The following is a 25,390-nucleotide window of genomic DNA, read 5'->3' as shown; positions in this document are numbered from 1 at the left end:
TGCAATGCAGGAGACCTGGGTTCGATCCCTGAGTCGGGAAGATCCCCTGGAGAATGGAAGGCTACCCACTCCAGTATTCTGGCCTGGAGAATTCCATGGACTGTATAGTCTACGGGGTCGCAAAGAGTCAGAAACGACTGAGTGACTTTCACTCTAGGTTGGTCATAACTTTCCTTCCAAAGTAAGCGTCTTTTAATTTCATGGCTGCAATCACCATCTGCAGTGATTTTGGAGCCCCCCAAAATAAAGTCATCCACTGTTTCCACTATCATAAGTCTAATTATTAAAAGCAGGATATTTTCACCCTTGTGAAAAATCTTTCTCACCATAGTTAATTCAGCACAGTGAATCTGTATTGAAGTTTATCTATATTGTCACACTCTTAAAAGCACAAGAATGGCTTCATATTGAATGATGTTTTATAATGTTCTCCACTGTTTTTCAGAGGACTGACATAAGATGTACCTGACAACCATTGACATGTATCTGACGTGTATCCAAATTACTTTTCTCCTCTACCAGCTGTATCAATATTTCTTAAACTTTTGAGGTCAATAAGAATATAATGAAAGCTGAGGACCCACTCCCTAGAAAAATGTACATTTAAACATCCCATGAATTTTTTATAGAATCCTAGGGAGTTCACATATCTCTAAGGTAGAGAATAGCTTTTGATGTGGGGAAAGCAAAGTAGACTTATGCACATAGAGTTGATACCTTGAATGAGGAGTGAACAGTGATTTTTAGGCTTTGTTTTCAAGCCTTCAGATTGTTTAGAGGTAAAACATTGTCAGATTTACACTTTAGTTATATTGTTTGGTCTATGCAGGTCAGGAAGCAACAGTTAGAACTGGACATGGAACAACGGACGGGTTCCAAATAGGAAAAGGAGTAAGTCAAGGTTGTATATTGTCACCCTGATTATTTAACTCATATGCAGAGTACATCATGAGGAACGCTGGGCTGGAAGAAACACAAGCTGGAATCAAGATTGCTGGGAGAAATATCAATAACCTCAGATATGCAGATGACACTACCCTTATGGCAGAAAGTGAAGAGGAACTCAAAAGCCTCTTGATGAAAGTGAAAGAGGAGAGTGAAAAGGTTGGCTTGAAGCTCAACATTCAGAAAACAAAGATCATGGCATCTGGTCCCATCACTTCATGGGAAATAGATGGAAAAACAGTGGACACAGTGTCAGACTTTATTTTTTTGGGCTCCAAAATCACTGTGGATGCTGATTGCAGCCATGAAATTAAAAGACGCTTACTCCTTGGAAGGAAAGTTGTGACCAACCTAGATAGCATATTAAAAAGCAGAGACATTACTTTGCCATCCACGGTCTGTCTAGTCAAGGCTATGGTTTTGCCTGTGGTCATATATGGATATGAGAGTTGGACTGTGAAGAAGGCTGATCACCGAAGAATTGATGCTTTTGAACTGTGTTGTTGGAGAAGACTCTTGAGAGTCCCTTGTACTGCAAGGAGATCCAACCAGTCCATTCTAAAGGAGATCAATCCTGGGTGTTCATTGGAAGGACTGCTGCTAAAGCTGAAACTGCAATACTTTGGCCACCTCATGTGACAAGTTGACTCACTGGAAAAGACTCTGATGCTGGGGGGGATTTGGGGAGGGATTTGGGACGACAGAGAATGAGATGTCTGGATGACATGACTGACTTGATGGACATGAATTTGAGTGAACTCCAGGAATTGGTGATGGACAGGGAGGCCTGGCGTGCTGTGATTCATGGGGTTGCAGACAGTTGGACACGACTGAGCGACTGAACTGAACTGAACTGAAAGATAAGAAATGAGTTTAAGGTTATCGGAAAGATAGGTGCAAGAGAGGTAAGTAAAGAAAGTAGTATACATATAAAGGAGGTCAGTCAGGCAGGACTTCCTAATTTATTATAAGTAGGGGTTTGGAGAAGGGGAATTCAAGGATGAATCTCAAGCTTCTAAATGGATTATGGTGACATTAACTGAGACTAGAAATAGTAGAGGAGGAGCAACTTTGGCAATTTATGGTGACCTCGGTCGAATTCCTGAAATTTAAGTTACATACATTAAGGTTAGATAGTTGGACATATATAGGATCTATGTTCATGATGACAATCTGGAATTCTTCTGCAGGACGGTGTCTCTAAACCTTAACATACAGAAAAGTCACTTAGAAAGTCTGTGGAAATAGATTGCTGGGTCCTACCCTCAGAGTTTTTGATTCAGTAGGTCTGGGCTAAGGCTAGAAAATATGTTATCTTCTAATAGCCGCCCAAGTGATACTGGTGCTATTCTGGATGTCTGGAAGACCACACTGGGAAACACTGATGTAGAAGACCTTTGTTGTTTTCAGTTTCTATACAACTTTTTATTTTCTTGTTACAGCATCCCTTTCAATGCCCCCAACATCCTTTGGGAAATTGCTTCTCTCTTACTCCAGCCATTTTATTCTTGTTTTTCTGCCTATGTTCATTCATGTATGATTACACACGGAGAGATACATCTATATAGAAAACCACTGTCAAAGAAACAATAAAATGGTGGCTGTCAGGGGCTTGGGACAGGGTGGGATAGGGCAATGATGGTCAGAGGGTTTGTGTGTGTACTAGTCATTCATTTGTGTTCCACTCTGCGATCCCATGGACTCTAGCCCACCAGGCTCCTCTGTCCTTGGGATTCTCTGGGCAAGAATACCAGAGTGGGCCCCTCCTTGAGCCCCCTCGCTTCCCGACGCTCCGTCCCCCCTGCCGGCCTTCTCCCGCCGCCGCCTTCCGCAGGCCGTTTCCAACAAGGAAAAGGAATCGTATCGTATGTCCGCTATCCAGAACCTCCACTCTTTCGACCCCTTTGCTGATGCAAGTAAGGGTGATGATCTGCTTCCTGCTGGCACTGAGGATTATATCCATATAAGAATTCAACAGAGAAAGGGCAGGAAGACCCTTCCTACTGTCCAAGGGATCGCTGATGATTACGATAAAAAGAAACTAGTGAAGGCGTTTAAAAAGAAATTTGCCTGCAATGGTACTGTAATTGAGCATCCAGAATATGGAGAAGTAATTCAGCTACAGGGTGACCAGTGCAAGAACATATGCCAGTTCCTGGTAGAAATTGGACTGGCTAAGGACGACCAGCTGAAGGTTCATGGGTTTTAAGTGCTTTTGGCTCACTGAAGCTTAAGTGAGGATTTCCTTGCAATGAGTAGAATTTCCCTTCTGTCCCTTGTCACAAGTTTAAAAATCTCACAGCTTGTATAATGTAACCATTTGGGGTCTGCTTTTAACTTGGACTAGTGTAACTCCTTCATGCAATAAACTGAAAAGAGCCAAAAAAAAAAAAGAATACCAGAGTGGGCTGCCATTTCCTTCTCTAGGGGATCTTCCCATCCCAGGGGTTGAATGGTGGATTTCCTACTTTGCAGGAAGATTCTTTACTCTCTGAGCCAGAAGGGAAGCCCTGGTCAAAGGGTAAAACATTCAATTATGTAAGTTTCGAGGATCTAATGTACAGCTTGGCAACTTTAGTTTAAAATAAGGTATTGTTTATGTCAAAGTTGCTGAGTAGATCTTATGTGTTCTCACCACCAAGAAAAAGAAGTTGACTGTGCAAGATGATAGATGTGTTAATTATCTTCTTTATCTTGGTAATCATTCCACAATGTATATAATTCAAATCATTTCATTGTACACTTTAAATATATATGTTTATATTTGTCAATGACACCTCAATAAAGTTGGGGGAAAAAAGAAGAGAATGAAACCACCACACAGGAAAAGCTAGAAACAGAGAAGGAAAAGAAAAGAGAAGAGAAAACAAAGCACAGAAAAGAGAGAAAGATGGTCTTTATTTCCCATTCATCCCTCAAGTGGGTCCAGCACTTGCCTTCCCAATTACTTGAACAATAAATTCTCTCTTTTTTTTTTTTAAATCAGCTAGAATGTGTTCCTGTAACTTTCTGTGAAAAAGTCCCAATATATTTTCCTTTTATTTTTTAAAAGACTTTTTGAGATTCCGATTCCCACGTGTGATATCTGGTTAGTAAAGCACGTTGATAAATGTTCTTTGTTTAAAAAAATTCAATAATATTTCAGTTCAGTTCAGTTCAGTTCAGTCGCTCAGTCGTGTCCGACTCTCTGCGACCCCATGAGTCACAGCATGCCAGGCCTCCCTGTCCGTCACCAACTCCTGGAGTTCACTCAAACTCATGTCCATAGAGTCGGTGATGCCATCCAGCCATCTCATTCTCTGTCGTCCCCTTCTCCTCCCGCCCCCAACCTTTCCCAGCATCAGAGTCTTTTCCAGTGAGTCAACTCGTCGCATGAGGTGGCCAAAGTATGGCAGTTTCAGCTTTAGCATCAGTCCTTCCAATGAACACCCAGGATTGATCTCCTTTAGAATGGACTGGTTGGATCTCCTTGCAGTCCAAGGGACTCTCAAGAGTCTTCTCCAGCACCACAGTTCAAAAGCATCAATTCTTTGGCGATCAGCCTTCTTCACAGTCCAACTCTCACATCCATACATGACCATGGGAAAAACCATAGTCTTGACTAGACGGACCTTGGTTGGCAAAGTAATGTCTCTGCTTTTGAATATACTATCGAGGTTGGTCATAACTTTCCTACCAAGGAGTAAGCGTCTTTTAATTTCATGGCTGCAATCAGCATCTGCAGTGATTTTGGAGCCCAAAAAAATAAAGTCTGACACTGTCTCCACTGTTTTTCCATCTATTACATTTTCCCAAATAATAAAATCAATATAATTCAAAGTTTTTTTGCATTCTTCAGTTTTTGTTCTTGTTGCTACAACTTTAGCACAGACCACAGCTGAGTTATAAGGCATTTTACTGGTTTGGTTACCTTAAAATAAACACCAATCTAAATAGAATTAGCCATAGAATATGCACAGGCATGGGCTGTGTTGAATAGTTTCTGCTCTGACGGTGGTGGTGTTATCATTACTGATTTAGAGGGACACATTCAGGTTTATGTCTTGTAATATTTTGCAAGCAGTTCTGCATTTACAAGTTCAGTTGCTCTTACTATTTTCCTTTTCGTATAATAAAATTAATAGGAAGGAGACCACCTGAGGCACATTAATTAATAGTTAAGAGAAAAATTTTAACCTATTTTCCCTCTTCATTCCTCCAACTGGATAGATAATATGTTTTCACTAATAAAATTGAGCCTGCTGCAATGCTGTATGTAATGTGAATTACCTTTTTGTGGGGAGTCAGGAAAACTCAGTGTAACATGCAAAACCTCTGGAGAATACCAGATCTTGTTTTTGTTTTTCCTTGAATTCTCTCTCTGGTGTGCCTTGTGGTCTTTAGAGGGATTCTAAAGCATCTGGATATTGTGAAAAGGGAAAAAAAAAAACAGATTAGCAATGACTTGATGAAGTTTCTCTCACTTCTTATATTGCTAACTATGCAAAATTGTTAATGTGTCTCTTTACTATTTATGGTCTCTTCAATATCTTTGTGACAGTTGAAGAAGAAAGACGAATGCACATGATCCATTTTGTTCAGACAGAACATTTCTAATCTTAAAAGAAGAGTAGAATATTACCTTTTGATGAGGTCTACTGGTCCAGAGACAAACAGGACCTTAATAATCTGCCATTATTGAATGAAGATAATAAATGACATTTCTCTTATTCCCAAGACATCATTTTAACAGAAACTTTGGAGGAAGGGGTTACTTTATATCCACAGAGGAGAATTTTTTTTTTTCCCCTGAAACTGTTATTCTCTAGTTATTTTATTAACTTACAGATGCATGAAGCTCTTCCAGGCCTATTTAATTTGTGCCTGTGACTTCTCTTTAAGCATAAGGACAGATAGTGCACATTTCTTGGATGTAGCACAAACAGGATCTTATTTCATTTGTTAGTTGAGTAGAAGCTGAACAGAGATTTTTTTGGAGAATATAAAACAGAGTTTCCCACTGAGCTAACCTCATTTTCTAGGATTCTACCATTGCCCTCACCATATGTCCTGCTGCATTATTATAAAGACATCCAACTGCTGAGGTTATTTCTGTTTCTAGTAAATAGATGCTAGTTATATTTCTAAAATTGCCCTTATGCAAGTTAAATTTTCTTATGAAAGAATTATCAGAACTAATGTACAATGATTTTGATCATGTAAATTCAATTAGAGGAAATGATATATAAAAAAGAGAAGGATGGGGCAGGGATTAGGGGTACTAGAAAGATAGATTGGAGTACAATATGAATGTTAGGCAAAGGAGTTTGGAATTAATTCCAGTACTGTGGAGAACTCCTTATAGTAGTTGGCGTGGGTCTCTGGATATCATTGCAGATTCAAACTAAAGCCATATGTGAAGGGTTTCTTTCTTTTTTTGTGTGAGAACTTCTACTGCCAGCACCATTATCAAGCTTTGTGTCTGATGTGAAAGATGTAAGAGAGGAGAGGGGGCTGTCTCCTCTTTCGCCAAAAATTATTTCATTTCAGATCCTTTGTTTCCATTCAGATAGCCCCTCCATCCATCCTCCTGCCAGCTTCTGTCTGATATATGCAGTTATTGTAAGCCAACTTTCTCTTGCAGTAGGCTCCTACAATTTTCTCATAGACACAGTGCATGAAAGCAACATAACCTGTTTTTTAAGCATTGTACACATGCAAAGTATACATCGAGAAATGTGCAAGACTAGTAATCAAGAGTTGTAGTTCTAGAGTCGCAATGCATTGGGTCAATTCTATGTTCTGATCATTTACTTGCCATGTGACTCAGAAAATGACTTAACCTCCTTCAGTCTTTGTAAAATGAGGATAATGTATGGGTCTCATGATTATTTCGAAGTGTTACTGAATTAGCACCTGTGAAGCACTGATAACCCTGCACAATGCAAAGTAATGTCTCAATAAATGTCTGAAATATTTTTTTAGGTTTTGATCTGATGAGAGTCCTAATCAGTTAATATGAGTGTTTGGAAAAAGCAAGGGTTTTTAGTCAGGTGAATGCGACTTCAAGTCTTGGCTCTGCTGCCACCAGCTGTGTGAACTTGGGCCTCTTTGAGCCTACCTTCATATCAAAGAATTGCTCAGCAGACAGACTCAGCCTTTAAGTAATATAATGTCCTACTTGAAATGGCTTAACAAATAAGGGAAAAAGTATTACCTTGTGTAACCTGCAGTTCAAGGGGATGGAGGTGCAGTGTGTCACTTACTTTTTTCTTGCCACTCTTTGGCTTCAACCTTTCTCTCCCTGTCAATTTTGTTCTCAGTCTGGCTCCTCTCATGGTCCCAAGCTGGTGGCTGGGGCAAGTTGGGCAAGATGCTCCCTTTTCCTACCTAGAATGAGAAAGAGAGATTCTTAGCCAATCATGAAATGCAGGTTCTTCCTTTTATCCTTCTGAATCATTTTAGGACACATAGCCACCCTTAGACCAATCACAAGAATCAGAAAATTAGCACAGAATAATTAAAATTTTCCTTTAGAAAAGATGAAGATAGAAATCTGAAAAAAAATCAGAGTTCTACTTGGAAAAATGAAAGGGAAATGGATATTGCATGGGCAACTAGGTATGTTCATCACAATTTGTTTTTAATATTAAGTAAGACAATATAGTGTCATTTAATATTAAATAAAATATAATAATGTTATATTAAATAAGATGCTATTTAATATTAAATAAGATAAGTAACATGTATATCATAGCACCCAACTGTAGTACCAAAATGCTAATTCTTTTCTTTCTGTTGTAATTTTCTTATTCATAAACACTTCTTAAACTGAGGCTTTATCTGGCATTGATAAAGTTGGCATTTTCATCCGATTAGGTGAAAATAATGAAGGTGGGGGAGCTGAAGGGAGAGACTTAAGAGGAGTTAGAACAAGTTATAAGATTATTATAGTACTTCAGGTAAGATGCCGGAGAAGGCAATGGCAAGCCACTTCAGTACTCTTGCCTAGAAAATCCCATGGATGGAGGAGCCTGGTAGGCTGCAGTCCGTGGGGTCGCTAAGGGTCGGACACGACTGAGTGACTTCACTTTCACTTTTCACTTTCACACATTGGAGAAGGAAATGGCAACCCACTCCAGTGTTCTTGACTGGAGAATCCCAGGGACGGGGGAGCCTGGTGGGCTTCCATCTATGGGGTCACACAGAGTCGGACACGACTGAAGTGGCTTAGCAGCAGCAGCAGGTAAGATGTAATAAATCCCAAATCATGGAGGAGACAAACTGGAAGACAGTGATAAATGTGAAAATATTATGAAGCTACAGTTCATAGGATTGGTGACTGACTGATGATAGGAGATGGATGGTAGAAAAGGAGGTAGTTTCAGGATTTTGAATCTGGTTGCCAGGGAGAATGCCAGGATCTTTAGTACAGAGAGAAGAGCTGGTTTAGGGGAAGCAGGATGACTTTGGTTCATGTTGTCTTTGGTCTTCAAAGGTCTGGCAGATATCCAAGCAGATAATTCATGAGATTATTAATTTAATGTGCAGGCTAGACCCTTTGGGTCATTCAGATAGGGGTGTTAGACAATGAAATTTCAGGAAGGATTGTGCACATCTAAATGAAATGATTAAGCAAAGGAGTTAAGAAGTGGCTACATTTATAAATAGGAAGAGAATGATCAAAGAGAATGTCAAAAAACAGATACAGCCCAATAATAGATGTTGAAGGATAACTTATTTCAAACAAAGGGGTATTCAACAATGTTTAATGGCACAGATGTTTCAGGAGTTTAAAAACAGAGAAAAGACACAGGACTCAGTGATTAGAAGGTCAATACTACCTTTGAATAAGCAAATTCAATAACATCATTAATGAAAGTTCAGAAACTTGGGGTCATCAGAAAAAGACTACAGAAATAGCTGCTCTTTCAAAAATTTGGTGGTAAAGCGAGAGTCACGGGGTGGAAAGCACAGGATGCTACAGGATTGAGGGGTTATTTTTGTTTAAATTCAGAGAGAACTGATTTGTGGGAGAATAAACAGAATCTGTATAAGATAAAAGACTGAAGACGCAAGAAAAAGGGGCAATAGTAGAAGAAAAAGAGGCAATGATAGAACACCTCTCAATTTTTAAGAACTTACCATGTGGCAGGCACTATTAGGATTCCATTTTTCAAAGGCAGAACCTGCGCTTGTGTGATGTTACATTACCTATGCAGGTTCCTTCAACTAAAAGGGGTAGAGCCATGCTAGGTGACTCCATGGGATTGCAAACTCTGTACTCCCTGCTGCAATGTGATTTCAGCCCCTGGGAGGAAGGTGGTTAGGGGTCATCAGAAGTACCGTGAAGAGAGGCACTCACTTTGGCAAAGAGGAGAGGTACTTCTCTTTCACATCTATTTTTAAAAATTTTTATTGGAGTATAGTTGATTTAAAATTTTGTGTTATTTTCTGCTATACAGCAAAATGAATGAGTTCTACATATATATGTGTGTACATATACATACATATATATATGCTCTTCAAAATTCTTTTCCTGTATAGCTCATTACAAAGTGTTGAGAAGAGTTCCCTGTACTATACAGCAGGTCCTTAGTTATTTTATATATAGTAGTGCAGGACAAAGAGAGAAAGAGAAAATGAAGGTGGGAAAGAATTTGAGGTGGAGGAGGAGATTAAAAAGTGCAAGTGAAAATTCCTTAACTTGCTCATCAGAGCCCTCCCTTCAGAACACAAGAGCCAGGAAGATTTCTTAGCTTTAAGAAAATAGGAAAATTTCTAATAATCAATGCATAACTTGGCCTTTCACCACCTCTTCGGCCAAATTTAACAGTTGTTACTTTTAAAGTTTCTCCTTTAGTAGAGAATGAGTTAACGTCACAAAAATAATTGTAAGAAAGGTATATAAATGATAAATATAAAAGTTAAACACCGTAAAAATACTCATAGAGTGAGTGACTGAGCCCACGAACACTTAGAATTGATGAACAGTTGTATAATACATCTCATTTTACCAGTAGTATGAAGGGATATTATAATAATTGCTATTTTTTTCATACTTTATTTTACCTACTAACCCTAGTCAGCTGGGCATTTTGTACCATTGCCTCAGGAAAGAGAAACACAGAAGAAAGCAGAGAAAACAAGGCATTAATTCTTAATTTTTGAAGGTTTGAGGGTAGGCCTCTGAAGCTGAACAAAAAATTTGGATAATGCAAAACGAAATTGACATAAAGAGCAACAAGATTCTGCCTCAGTTTGTCTGCCACTGGTGTTGACAGACATCCACGACACAAACTGAAATGTGGAGGAAAGATGGAAGGGAAACCAGGGGTGAGGAGATGCTGTGATCCGCGACAGGATCTGGGGGACCCACAGCTGCCCTATGGAGATCTGAAGATTGAAGAGCAGAGTACACTTTTCATGGGTTCAACTCAGAGAGGAACTTCTGGCTGAGTGTATCTATGGAGTGTATGTAGACAGATGGATCCACAATTGCTTTTTTATTGTTTCTTGCATTTTACTGGAGTGTAAGAAAAAGTGAGTGACCACTGTATGTGGGAAAGCCACAGAAAAGGAGAACAACGTTCTGGGGGAACTTAGCTGGCTTTCTCCAGCCTCAGAATGAAGCAGGAAAGACAGAATGACTCCGAAAAGGACATGTAGAAGTTCACTGAGAGAAAGAGCCAGTTCTGAAGCATGCCAAGAACAAGAGATGACTCAGGATTCTGACATGAATAGATGATGATGCAGAATAAAGCACCTACCTCCTACCCTGGATGGCTCAGTACTGAAAAACTGATTCCTATACCCCTCCCCACCAAATTCACCTTGTGGGTATTGGTGAATAACCACAGTGACATACTCACTGTGAGAATACCCATATAGTAACAAGAGAGTCATTCTTTTCATAAGAATATGATTTGATGTTTACATTTCATAATTTCAAAGGGCTAGAAATAAAAATTGAAAAAAGTCAAAGTGTTAGTTGTTCAGTAGTGTCCAACTCTTTGCAACCCCACGGACTGTAGCCCACCAGGCTCCTCTGTCCGTGGAATTCTCTAGGCAAGAATACTGGAGTGGGTAGCCATTCTCTTCTCTATGGGATCTTCCTGACCCAGGGATCAAACCCAGGTCTCTTGCATTGCAGGCAGATTCTTCACTGTCTGAGCCAAAATATATAGCATTTTATTTTAAATGTCTAGTGCTACCTTGAAAGTCAACAATATTATAACCCTTAGTAGCAAAGATGTTTCTAATGTATTAGTATTGTTTACCACACAAAGCTGTTCAGGAAATAGAAAATCCCTGGGTTTGGCTGGATGAGCATATTTTTAAATGCAAAATGAAAACACGTTTAAAGTTCTCTAAAGTGATCTCCTCAAAAGTCAGGTGTAATCGAGATAAATGGAGAGAATATTTATTTCCTGCCATTTTGAATTATTTTTTCATTGTTTCATGTGAGTGATTATTTAAGAGAATGTAAGTTCTTGAGGGCAGAGTTTGGACAAACCAAAGATCTTTATTCAAGCAGATCCTGAAGGCCAGAGTGATAAATATCCAACCCTGCCCAAGTCAGCATTGACAGAAAGAAAGATACTGTTTAAAAGGATGAGAGTGAAATTTTAGAGCCAGAAAAGCAGTACAGGAAGTAGGTGCAAAGGCTTAGGGAACTCAGTGGTGCAAAGAGTTCTGGTGCAATTCTCCAGATTCTGCTGGAGAATCTCTTGTGGGGAGTGCCAGCTGCAGAGCAGACACGTGGCACTATTGACAGTGACTACACCGCACATCTTGTTAGCACAGCTATAATTCAGATGCAGAGGAGCCCAGGGTTATCACTTTGAAAGGTTTACTTTAAAAGGAGATTTTTACTGGAATAAAGCAAGTAGATTTTGCATATAATTTTATCTAGTATGGTAGAAAGACCCAGAATTTGGAGGTGTAAGGGCACTGTTTGAAGTCTGACCCAGGGAAAACTACCTGTTGACTTATTTTCCTTGTATGTAAAATGAAGTTCATTATACTTTTTCTGCCTTACAATACATGAGAAAGTATTTTTGTGAGCTGCCCCCATTTCCTTCTCCTATAAATATTAGTTATTATAATTATTTTTGAAGTTGTAATTTGAAAACTATTAAACTCTCCTGGTTGCCTTATAAATACAATGAAAAGTACACAAAGTACAGAAAACTTTTCAGAAATCAATGATCTAATCATACGATTGCATAATGCTTTTCTGCCTTTCCTTCTCCTTCTTTAGTTATTCCATTAATCAGAATCCCTTTATGAGTAGAGAAGCTGTGGAGAGAATCCCCAGATCCCTGGAGCTTGACCCACAGGCCATCAGAGTCGGGCCCCATTCATATTTTCAGATCCAGCTCCTCCCCTGTCCTGTTAAACAAGTAGCAACTTAGGCCACAGAATGAAGTAGGCTAGTCATGCCTCCTTGCCTTTAGCACTTACTCTTTCTTCTTTTGGAATACACTTTTTTGGACTCATAATCATTTTGCAAGACCTACTCAGGCATCTCTGAAACTGTGGAAAATCATAGGTTAAATCAACTATACCTGTAACCTGGTATACACAAGGTCCTTTTAGTTGTTGCTCCAAAAGAACCTTGCAGATCCTCCAAATAGAGGGTAGTCAGGAACTTGGAGTCAGCTGTGTCTTGTTAGTCAGCTGTGTCTTATTAGAATAGAACCACTTAAGGCTGGATAGGCCCCTCCCCATCTTCCAACTGCGCATGTGTTGGCGCTGCTCAGTGGCCTTTTGAAGTCAAAGGGCTGAAAAATCCGCCCTCTGAGTGCAGTTGTTATGGACCAAGAATACTAGAATGGGTTTCCATTTCCCTCTCCAGGGGATCTTCACCACCCAGGGATTGAATCTGCATCTTCTGCATTGCAAACAGTTTCTCTACTGCTCAGCCACCTGGGAAGGCCCTCTGAGTATGGTGAGTGACTCCATTTTTAAACAAGCATCTGGGAAGAAGCTCTTAGCTTTGTAATGCCTGCACTGAATGATAGTCACCTTGGCTTTTTCTTATTTCCAATCACCTTTCTCTAAGCTTTTCATGCTTCTCACACCTCAGACCACCCTGCTTCTTTATCTCGTGAATATCCCCAGCATGCCCTTCACCTTCCTGGAGGTAGGCCTCAGACTTGCAGTGGGTTGATGCAAACCTTGACTTCTTAGCATTTGGTTTGCTGTGTGCCAGGCAGATGAATCCATTTCAGTAATATATACTCCTCAGCAAAGTTTTTCTGACAGCCTTTATATTTTCCTGCTAACTGTGATGCCCACCCTCCTCTTGCTCATTCTTTGTATCGGAAAAAGGAGGCCTCCTTTGGAAATCTTTCCCTGCTCTAGTAAGGGTCTGGGCAGGAGCACCTCTGGAGTAGAGAGACCGCATTTGTTAAGCTTTTCACCAGAATGTCATCTCCATGAGAAGTAAGACTTTGTTTTTATTCCTTGCCTTATCCTTGAAACCTAGAGCAATGCCCTGTATATAGTAGATGTGTACTACATTCTTGTTGCTCGATAGATGCTCTTTTTAACAGGCTCTGGGGAAAACACTGCTAGTTGAAATTCTTGACTTAGATTAAAATTTGTTATTTTCTATTTTAAGAATTCAACGTACTTCCATATGGTGGTAAAAATAAATATATTGGACTTAAGTGGAGTTGTGGACTTTCTTGCACTTTTATGTCAAGGAAATAATATTCAAATTCATTGAGAATAAAAATGGGTGAATAAATGGATGAATAAAAATTTTTCCTGTGATTTTACTGTAAGGAATGATTATTACAGGTACTCACTGCCATGGTGCATTGAAAGCCATAACAAGGGAGAATATGGATAGAACAAGAGTTCTCTGTTATAGAAGTGAAATAAAATGGTAAAGAGGGAATCATCTTGATAATGCAAGTAAAAAATCGTTTAGCCTTATTTAGAAGCATATTCCTAGAAAGAAGTGTTTTACGGTTTTGAATTACCATAGCCAATTTTGTTAACTTTTCACTTTCTTTTGTATTTATAAGTTTTAGCTTTGGGTTAATTGTAAAAATCCTCATGATTATTCTTTTCAGAAAAACAATACTGTGTCTTATTTGGAGTTTGAAAAGTTTTGATTTTTAGAGCTATGACCATGTGCCATGTTGTTGGCTGTAGAGTTGTTGGGACAGACTTGATTTGACTATGTGATGTGATGTGAAGTCGCTCAGTCGTGTCCGACTCTTTGCGACCCGTGGACTGTAGCCTACCAGGCTTCTCTGTCCATGGGATTCTCCAGGCAAGAATACTGGAGTGGGTTACCATTTCCTTCTCCAGGGGATCTTCCCGACCCAGGGATCGAACCCAGGTCTCCCGTATTGGAGGCAGACGCTTTAACCTCTGAGCCACCAGGGAATAAGACCTGATAAACCCTTTTACCAAGTGCTGGCAATTCAGTTAAATAGCACCTGCTACAGCTCAAAGAGACACTACTAAACTGAAATGAATGCTTATGTGACTCTTCCAAGCAACTAACTTCATCAACAAAATTAGATTTCTTGGATGGGTAATTGACGCAATCTGGTAACTCAGAGACTTGTCATTAAAAATTAAACATATAGGGAAACAATATGAACTCAGGTTCTGCCACCAATCCCTTGCAGTCAAGCATCCAAAGCAAAACTATCTCAAAGAAAGGTCAATAGCAGAATAAAAATCAAAGGGGGGCCTTCACTGAGTATTCATTGAGTCTCTCTGGTCTTAGTAGAAGACAAAATTCGGATGATTTCTTCTCATTGTAAAAATTGGTTTACATTTGGGAATGTATAATTTTGCTTAGAAAATATTGAAAATGTTTTTAGCATTTCTAGAGAGGCAGTAATGAATTTAGCTTTACTTTAATAACAAATGAAGACTTTTTCCAAGTTCCACAAAAATTCACTCCCCTCAAAATTCCAGGAGGTAGTATGACTTTTTTTTGACCTCTAAATTTTTTCTCATAACAAGAATTATCTTTTCTCATGTGAAATTCTTAAGTATGATAGAAAGATATGTGCCAGAACAGTCAAGTAAAATCTTAAGTTCACAGGAGGAAAAGTTAGTGCTTTCTTATTCTGTGCCTGACCTCGCGTTTTTCTCGCATTTCAAAGTCTCTTCACCACATACCTTAAGTGTACCCAGCAAAAACATTACTGCTTCTCAGAGTTACCCCATCAACCCCGCCTGACTGATTTATCCTTTTGGATGTCCTCTTGCTTTTACTTTTGAAACCACTTATTTGGTATCTAATTTCATACTGCATTAAAATTTTTTTAAAACTGATTTTTCTATATACTGTATATTTTCAGATTGTTCTCCAGCAATAGTGACTCAATTTGTCACACTAAACATGTATATTTGTTTGCCTGGCTCTCTACCAACAAAGGGTTTGTCAAAGGGAAACTCAAAGTTATAAACATCTAGAAAAAGAAACAAACAGTTGAGCTACAAAAGACTAGCTCTCCAAATAGCATGATGCTGAGTCTTTAAGAAGAGAATACCTCATGAAATAAGGAAGATTTCTGAGTTCAGATCAGTCTGTTCAAAGTAGAAAACAGCAACTTTGTGACATAATTTTTATATTCACAAAGGTCAAAACACAGTTTCAACATCTGCTTAGAAAAGAGAGACAGGCTTCTTTTTGCTAGGAAGTCCAGGTTATCTGAAATATTCAGCAAATGGTCATGACTGAGGAAAGGACCTCTGAACGTGAGGATATCTCAACAGAAACGGCCAGAACTGAAGTAAACAGAGACTAAAAAAACCAGAATACTCAAGAACTGTGGGACAGTTACAACAGGTCTATCGTATTGTGTGATGCAAATAACAAAAAGGGAAAGGACAAGGGAGCAGAAGGAATATTGGAAACAAGAACGACTGAAAATTCCCTCCAGATACCAAATTCCAGACCTAGGAAACTTTGAACACCAAACAGAAAAAATGCCGAAAAGCTACAACTTGTCTTTCTGTATTTTGGTTATAAGTAAAAAAAGAAAAAAAATCCTAAATAAACCAAAAGAAAAATACACCTTACTCATAGAGGAACAAAGATAAGAACTACAACTAACTTCTCCTCAGAAACCCTGCATTGATCTCTTTTAAGGCATTTAATAATGCATTAATTAATGTAATTAATTCAGTTGAAAACAAAATTTTGTGGTTTTCTATCGGAGAAGGCAATGGCAAGCCACTTCAGTACTCTTGCCTAGAAAATCCCATGGATGGAGGAGCCTGGTAGGCTGCAGTCTGTGGGGTCGCTAAGGGTCAGACACGACTGAGTGACTTCACTTTCACTTTTCACTTTCACACATTGGAGAAGTAAATGGCAACCCACTCCAGTGTTCTTGCCTGGAGAATCCCAGGGACGGGGGAGCCTGGTGGGCTGCCGCCTATGGGGTCACACAGAGTCGGACACGACTAAAGTGACTTAGCATAGCATAGTATATGTGATAGTAGTTTATCTGATGCACCAAACTAGTAAAAGTAGTTCTGGAAATTCACAATAGTCTATTCATTAGAAAATACATCTAAGACTTGCATAAATTAGAATGTTGTGCTAACATTATTTTTACAGAGTGGTAAAATAAGAGAGAAAATATAGAACACTTTCTATTAAATATGTTATGGTAAACAGTTATCAAAGTTATTAAGTCAATCTAATTAGTTCAGAATTATCTAGAGAATTGTACATGACATTTTTCTTATGAAATGAAATATCAATAACCTCAGATATGCAGATGACACCACCCTTATGGCAGAAGTGAAGAACTAAAGAGCCTCTTGATGAAAGTGAAAGAGGAAAGTGTAAAGGTTGGCTTAAAGCTCAACATTCAGAAAACTAAAATCATGGCATCTGGTCCCATCACTTCATGGCAAATAGATGGGGAAACAGTGGAAACAGTGGCTGACTATTTTTCTGGGCTCCAAAATCACTGAAGATGGTGATTGCAGCCATGAAATTTAAAGACACTTACTCCTTGGAAGGAAACTTATGACCAACCTAGACAGCACATTAAAAAGCAGAGACATTATTTTATCAACAAAGGTCTGTCTAGTCAAGGCTATGGTTTTTTCAGTAGTCATGTATAGATGTGAGAGTTGGACTATAAAGAATGCTGAGCACCAAAGAATTGATGCTTTTGAACTGTGGTGCTGGAGAAGACTCTTGAGAGACCCTTGGACTGCAAAGAGATCCAACCAGTCCATCCTAAAGGAGATCAGTCTTGAGTGTTTATTGGAAGGACTGATGTTGAAGCTGAAACTCCAATACTTTGGCCACCTGATGCGAAGAGCTGACTCATTTGAAAAGAGCCTGATGCTGGGAAAGATTGAAAGCAGGAAGAGAAGGGGATGACAGAGGATGAGATGGTTGGATGGCATCACCAACTCAATGGACATGAGTTTGGGTAGGCTCTGGGAATTGTTGATGGACAGGGAGGCCTGGCATGCTGCAGTTCATGGGGTCACAAAGAGTCGGATATGACAGAGCGACTCAACTGAATTTAGAGTGCTTTTTATCTTATAACCTAATAACTAAGGGCATTCATTAAATTCACAGGTCAGAGTTTTTTAATTTTTAATTTTGAGATAATTTTATATTCATGTACAGTTGTAGGAACTAATACAGAAAGCTCCTGTGTAGTCTCTACCCAGTATCACCAATGGTAAAATACTGCAAAACTATAATAGACCAATGTCAATCTGATTTCTCTGATTTTACCTGTGTATTTAAGTTCTGTGCAATTTTATCACTTATATGAGTCCGTATATTCACCACCTTCAAGTTATCAAGTAATTCTATTACCATAAGAATCTCTAATTGCTCTCCTTTGATGACTGTACCCCTTCTTCCTTCATCCCCTTAAATCCATTCCTAATTTCTGATAACCTCTTGCTTCTTCACCAACCCCACCCACACCCAGTAATCAATCATAAATCTGTTCTTCAGTTGTATAATTTGTCTTTTCAAAACATCATATAAATGGAATTATACTCTAACCTTTGGGGATTGACTTTTTTCACTCAGCACAATTTCCTGCCAATTGATCCAAGTTGTGTGCCTCAATAGTTCATTTCTTTTTATTATTGAGCACTGTTCCTTAGTATGGAGGTACAACACTTTGTCTAACCAATCATCTATTCAAGGGCATGTGAAGTGGTTCCAGTTTTTAGCTATTCTGAATAAAGCTGCTATGAACTTTCATGTATGATTTTCACATAAACGTAAGTTTTCTTTTTTCTATGATAAATGCTGAATAATGTATTCCTGGGTAGTCTGATAATTGTCTGTCAGTTATAAGAAACAGCCAACTATTTTCTGGAATGACTTTTGTATTTGCACATGTAACATAGGAGCCATCTAGTTTCTCAGTATCCTCTCTAGCATTTGATGATGTCACTTTTTCAGCCATTCTGACAGTTGTAAGGGATATTACATTGAGGTTTTAATTTGTATTTGACTAATAATGGCACTGAACATCTTTCCATGTGCTTATTTGCCATCTGTTTATCCTCTTTGGTGAAATGTCTGTTTATTTCTTTTGCCCATTTTATGATTGCTTTTTATCCTGTGAGTTTTAGAGTTCTAGATACTAGGACAAGATATTAATATTTTGTTGAATATGTGTTTTGCAAATATTTTCTTCCAGTTTATTGCTTGTCTTTTCATCATTTTAAGAGTGCATTTTTGAAAGGAAACATTTTAAATTTTGGTGAAGTCTAATTTAGCAATTTTTCCTTTCATGGATCAAGTTCTGGTGTCAAATCTAAGAACTTATTCAGTTCGGTTCAGTCGCTCAGTCGTGTCCGACTCTTTGCGACCCCATGAATCACAGCACGCCAGGCCTCCCTGTCCATCATCAACTCCTGGAGTTCACTCAAACTCATGTCCATCGAGTCGGTGATGCCATCCAGCCATCTCATCCTCTGTTGTCCACTTCTCCTCCCGCCCCCAATCCCTCCCAGCATCAGACTCTTTTCCAGTGAGTCAGCTCATCGCATGAGGTTCTTGCCTAGTCCTAAATCATGAACATTTTCTGATTTTTTTTCTAAAAGTTTTATAGCTATATACTTTAAAGTGATCCATTTTGAGTTAATTTTTGTTTGGGTTGTGAGGCTTATGTCAGTTCTTTTTTTTTTAATCTATATAGATGAAACCTTTTGCTTTCTCTTTTGTGTTGAAGCTATAGTAATAACAATAAAAACATTTTAAAGAGCCAACACATTTAAAGCATAAATCTTTTCCTGAAAATACTGTAAATTGACATGCTTATCTTTCAGACAAAACCTGCTGAAGTCATCACCTCCCTTATATATTTAGTGTCCTGGAATCAGGCTCTGTATATTGTAATTTGCATTATTGTTTTCAAGTTTGGTCCCTATCCAATCTCTAGATTGCCCCTGTGACAGTTGTAACTAGGGAATTACAACTATAAGCAATTTAATTTCCGTTTATCCCCATCAATACTCCTTGTATGCAGGCCCAATGGAAAATATTTTACTAGGTGAGCTGCCTAGATGGTACAGTGGTAAAGAACTCCCCTGCCAATGCAGGAGACTTGGATTTGATCCCTGGGTAGGGAAGATCCCCTAGAGAAGGAAATGGTAATGCACTCCAGTATTCTTGCCTGGAAAATCCAATGGACAGAAGAGGCTGGTGAGCTACAGTTCAGGGGGTTGCAAAGAGTCAGACACAATTTAGCGACTGAACAACAGCAACTGTATTGAAACTTTATAATCTGCCACAGTTTTTAATACTTATGAAATTCTTAGATAACTTTCATTACTACCTTGCTTCCAAACTTATTGAATTTATTAAATTTGTCTCATATTACTACTACTTGCTGCTCCTTGAATGTGTATTTACAATCACATTCTCATTTTTCTTATGGCTCTGGAAAACTTAGAATTTGCCATTTTTGTTCTTGTCACTTTAACAGCTTCCCTGTTGCCTAACTTCAAAAACTTAGTGCACTATTCAAAGGGAATAAAAAAATTCAGCCTTCAGAATTGAATAGATTCATTCCCTAAGTGAAAGGTGAGAGTGAAGGATGCTCATAGTTCTTTTTGTTTGGTTGCTATTCTAGTTGTCTGCAGAAACCTCTTAGACTTTTATTTGAAACTTTGTCTTACCTTGTGTTTCAAAATAATGTTCTAGTTTAATGGATTATGAATAATAATCTTCCAGAAGATTTATGTAAAATATATCTATATTCCTGCCTAAATATATAGCCTTACTTATCCATTTGAGGTGGGTACACTACTGGATCTGATATTTTTTATGACAAAATTAAATACTTAATGTTTTTACATTGCTATTTAAAACCGGAAGTGTAGTATTTTTCCATGCCTTTGGCAGAGTTGACCATATATCAGCCCATACAAATTTAAAGGCAAATAAAACCCATCAAATGCCTCTCCATTCTTAACATTCTCTGCCTGCAAGTGTAATGCTATTCTCTCCTGAGCTCCATCACCTCTTCCTGAATGTATTAAAATATGACATTAGTTTTTCTCTCCTTGTTCCTTCATCAGCTTTAATATCCAGCTATCTTTTACTGCTCTCCCATTTAAGGACTTTGCTTCAGATGAACTCACTGTCTCCACAAAGCTTTCTCTCACCTTTCTTTCATTCTTCTGATTAGTCTACCCAACTGGAATGTAATCCTTTCTTCACTACAGTGCTTTCAGTCTTTGAGAGTAAAATATATCTTCTCAGAAAACTTTTCTGATATTCTTCCAAAGTCCATTCAATTATCCTTCTGTCCAGCCATGTGTTCACACATTGATCTAGTTCTTTATCCAGTAACCCAGCAAGTATACACAGAGTCCGTGATTTTATGTTCTAGATATTGTGGTAAGCTCTTGGGTTAAAAAGACATATATCAGGTATGGTGTGAATATAGACATAATTTATCAAGGAAGTTGAGAGGGACTCCACCTGGGTGGCTGCTTGAAGGATTAGGAACATTTGATGACTGGCAAAGCGTAAGGAGAACATTGAGACAGAGGCAATATGTGCAAATTTGTGAATGTTGGTGAGAGATAGTGAATCTGTGTGATTTGGTGCTACAAGAGCATGAAGCATAATGTGGAAAGAGATAGGATATAAGACTGAAGAAAGCTGAGCGCCGAAGAAGAAAGCTGAGCGCCGAAGAATTGATGCTTTTGAACTGTGGTGCTGGAGAAGACTTTTGAGAGTCTCTTGAACTGCAAAGAGATCCAACCAGTCCATTCTAAAGGAGATCAATCCTGGGTGTTCATTGGAAGGACTGATGCTAAAGCTGAAACTGCAATACTTTGGCCACCTCATGTGAAGAGTCGACTCTTTGGAAAAGGGACATGAGTTTGGGTAAACTCCGGGAGTTGGTGATGGACAGGGAGGCCTGGCGTGCTGTGATTCATGGGGTCGCAGAGTCGGACATGACTGAGTGACTGAACTGAACTGAAGGCTGAAGGAGTCATTAACAGTGTATACCAATCCAAAGAATGTGAGACTTTGTGAAAAGGTTGTTTTATTTGGTTTTATTTTGAAAAAAATGTTTGATCATATTTAAGGTATATGACATGATCATTTGACACACATGTACATAGTGAAGTGCTAACTGCAGCCCAGCTAATTGACATATCTTATCCTAGCAAAGACTTATTACAGTCAAGTTAATTAGCATATCTTATCCTCATGCACAGTTACACGTTTTTTTGTGTGATGAGAACACCTGCAGTCTACTTTCTTAGAAAATTTCCAGTATTCAATACAGTATTATTAACTGTAATCACATTTCTGTACATTAGATCTCTGGACTTATTCATTCTACATAACTGCAACTTGGTACATTTTGGCCAACATCTTGTTTTCCCTAACTCCCTGTCCCTGCTAACTACCATTCTACTCTCTTCTTCAGTACATATGACTTTTTAGGTTCCATGTATAAGTGAGATCATGTAGCTTTTTTTCTTTGTCTGATTTATTTTACTTAGCATGATGTCTTCCAGTTTCAACCATATTGTTTTAAAAGGAAGGAGTTTCTTCTTTAAGGCTGAATGATGTTCCCTTGTATATGTATACATATCATGATTATACATTCATCTGTTGATGGATACTTAGATTTTTCTGTATCTTGGCTATTGTGGATAATACCACAATGAATATGGGAATGCAGATATATCTTAAAGGTACTGAAGAAATATCCTCAAGAGAGAGATTGGTATATACCCGAAGTAGAGATCGCTGGATCATATGGTAGTTCTATTTGCAGTTTTTTGAGGAACTGTCATACTATTTTCCACAATGGCTGTACCAATTTACATTCGCACTAACAGTGTACAAGTGTTCCTTTTTCTCCACATCTTCGGTCACAGTTTTGTTTTTTTTTAATAATAGACTTTATTAAAAAGTAATTTTTTTAAAATTAATAACATCATTTTTTAAAATAATAGACACCCAAACAGGTGTAAAGTGATATCTTACTGTGGTTTTGGTTTGTATTTTCCTGATTGCTAGTGATGTTAAGTAGCTTTTCACTTATCTGTTGGTCAGCTATATATCTTCTCTGGGAAAATGTTGTTTTTTTTTTTTTGATCTTGAGTTGTATGAGTTCCTTATATAATTTGAATATGTATAATAAGAAGCCCTTTATCCGACATACAGCTTGCAAATATTTCCTCACATTCCATAGGTTGCCTTTTTAGTTTGTTGATTGTTACCTTTGCTGTGTAGAGGCTTTTCCTTTTTTTGCTTGAGCTTTTTGTAGCATATCTTAAAAATCATTGCCAAGGTTAATGTCAAGGAAATTTTCCTCTAAGCTTTCTTCTGTTTTATGGTTTCAGGTGCTACTTATAAGTCTTTAATTCATTTTGAGTTGATTTTTATATATAGTATAAGATGAGGACTCAATTCAGCTGGCTAAGACCTGGCTCAGCTGGAACTGTCACCCATCATACTATAAGCAGTCTCACTTTGGTTTGGACCTCCTAATTCATGGCACCTGTGTTTCAAGCATGACCATCCCAAGAGAGATTCCATAGGGCAAGCATTCCAAGAGACCAAAGCAGAAATAGAATTTCTTTTTTCTCTTTTTAAAATAACCTGAGGAAGTCACGTAGTCACTTCTGTAGTATGCATAGTATACTGGTTGAAGCAGGCTCTGCCCTTCCAGGTTCCAGGGCATGGGGATTAACTCCACAGCTTGAGGAGAAGGAGAAAGTCACACTGTAGAAAACAGAAGGTGGCAGATTTGTGGAAATACAGTCTGCTATGGTTGTTGTAGCTGCTGGCAGTTTGGGAGGGTTTTTAGTAAAAACAGTCTTACAGGAGTCTATTCCTAGGAAAAGAAAATCTAAGGAAACATAAATGGTTAGGAGCACTGAGAGGTAATTTACGAAGTACTCATACAACTCAGTGGAGATTACAGTACTGCAGCTTTGTACTTATATATTTTTAATTTATAGATTTTTTTTCCCCTGAACTCTTGACAACAGCATGAATTGCCATTTGTTGCTAGTTTTTCAAATGATGAATTGAGTTGCTACAAATTTTCATTAAGGGTATTATTAATATCTCCTATTACTGCAAGTTTCTAAGTACTTCATTTATAACATCACTGGTGGTTCTTTACTTACATTTTATCAGAGTGGCTGGCTAGAAAGATAGAACATTCGATATGGAATAGAGACAAATGGTGGCAGAAAAATGGATTCTGAATGTTGCTTGAAAAACCACAATTCCCTTCACTGAATTGAGAGTCTGGAATTGGCCATATTTACTCATCAGCTGTTCATTTTTTATGTTTTTCCCTTCTGGCACACTGAATAGAAAACAATGAGACTACTATCCTTTTGGAATTTTCTGTTAAAACCAATTCCTTTTCTAAGGTGAATGAGATATACACAAAGTCATAATTTTTTTTGGTTTCTCTTTCTTTTTGCTCCTATACCTGTTATCAGAATAACATCATATTTTCTTCAGTCTTTAGCTTTTTTTGTTCTTGTTGTTGATAACCTTTGTTGACAAGTTCTTTTCATATCATTACTAATCATGGGGAAATCTACTTATCTTAATCAATAATCTGTTTCTTAACTTGATTATTTGTGTGCAAAAATATGGTTCCTGAATTTAAGGTAGTTTCAATTTAGTTATGAAAACAAACCATATACAGACATCTATCATAGCAAAAGAAAAATATGTGCAATGGTTAACATTTATCAGAAATTCTTTTCTTTTTATACTTGTGTTCTTGCCTGGAGAATCCCAGGGACAGGGGAGCCTGGTGGGCTTCCATCTATGGGGTCACACAGAGTCGGACACGACTGAAGTGACTTAGCAGCAGCAGCAGCAGACCTTTGTGTGAGGCTAATTTTGGGTGGTAGAAGTAAAGAACGGAATTATATTAAATTTAAAAAATAAGATGAATTTTATTATTAGCAATAAATTATATTTTATCAGCAACAGTACATTATACTTTAAAAAGTATTTTTATGTTTTCATGATAAAAGTAATGCATATTCATTGTAGAAAATTTGGAAGATAAAAATGTAAAATTTGTCCATATTGTCCTGTTTCAGGGGAAAGTATTCTTAATATTTTAGTGTATTTTCTTCTAGACCTACATGTATCTATCTGTGTTTTCTGTGCAAAAACTGGTCATAGCGCAGTGATGGTTGTGGTGGATTGTCAGTCAGCAGCTGATCTCCACTCCTTCCAGTGTGCTTTACTACAGAAGCCAGAAAGCAAAAAGAGTGTATTTTTCTAGATGCTCTTGTAGAAGAAATTCTGGACATAAGTTGGTCTTGGCAATGAGATGCTTCTTGTGAGTTTTGTAGGAGTTAGGTTGGACAGTACTTTTCTTTCTTCTATTTTGCTCCTACCGTTAGCAAACACAACTACGGGGATGATTTTTTTGTTTGTCTGTTTTTGCTACAGTTGCATTCCAGGGTCCACATGCTTGCTTCATGGGTGTCTTGGGGCAATTTAGTGATAGCAACAGCATCTAAATCCTTGGATGTCAATAATTCTAGAGAATCTCTTGATTCTTCAACTTCCCAGTTGTGATGCTTAAGTCTGTAGTCAAACAAATTTGGCTCTTTTATTAATTAAAATGATTCAGTTATTGCAACAAATAAACATTAAAATTTCACTGTTTTAACACTTTTTTATGTTTTTAAAAAATTATTACTTAAAAAATTTTAAATTGAAGTGTAGTTGCTGTACAATATTATATGTTACAGGTGTTTAATGTAGTGATTCACAAATTTTAAAGATTATACTTCACTGATAGTTAATCTAAAATATTAACCATATTTCCCACATCATCCAATATATCCTTGTAGCTTATTTCATGCCTAATTTTTTAACACACTTTCAGTTCAGTTCAGTCACTCAGTCATGTCCGACTTTTTGCGACCCCATGAATTACAGCACGCCGGGCCTTCCTGTCCA

The 25,390-nt window shown here is 38.0% G+C and overlaps 1 pseudogene; it reads left to right on the top strand.

The window, feature by feature from the left end:
- Nucleotides 1-2,713: 2,713 nt before the first annotated feature.
- Nucleotides 2,714-3,327, top strand: LOC129561087 (eukaryotic translation initiation factor 1 pseudogene; annotated as a pseudogene).
- The last annotated feature ends 22,063 nt before the right edge of the window (nucleotides 3,328-25,390 follow it).

Source organism: Moschus berezovskii, chromosome 10 (assembly GCF_049115385.1).
Source record: "Moschus berezovskii isolate FMDL1 chromosome 10, NW_MosBer_1.0, whole genome shotgun sequence".
NCBI classification, from domain to species: Eukaryota; Metazoa; Chordata; class Mammalia; order Artiodactyla; family Moschidae; genus Moschus; species Moschus berezovskii.
The sequence above is the reverse complement of the archived record's forward strand: the minus strand, read 5'-3'. Positions and strand labels throughout refer to the sequence as shown.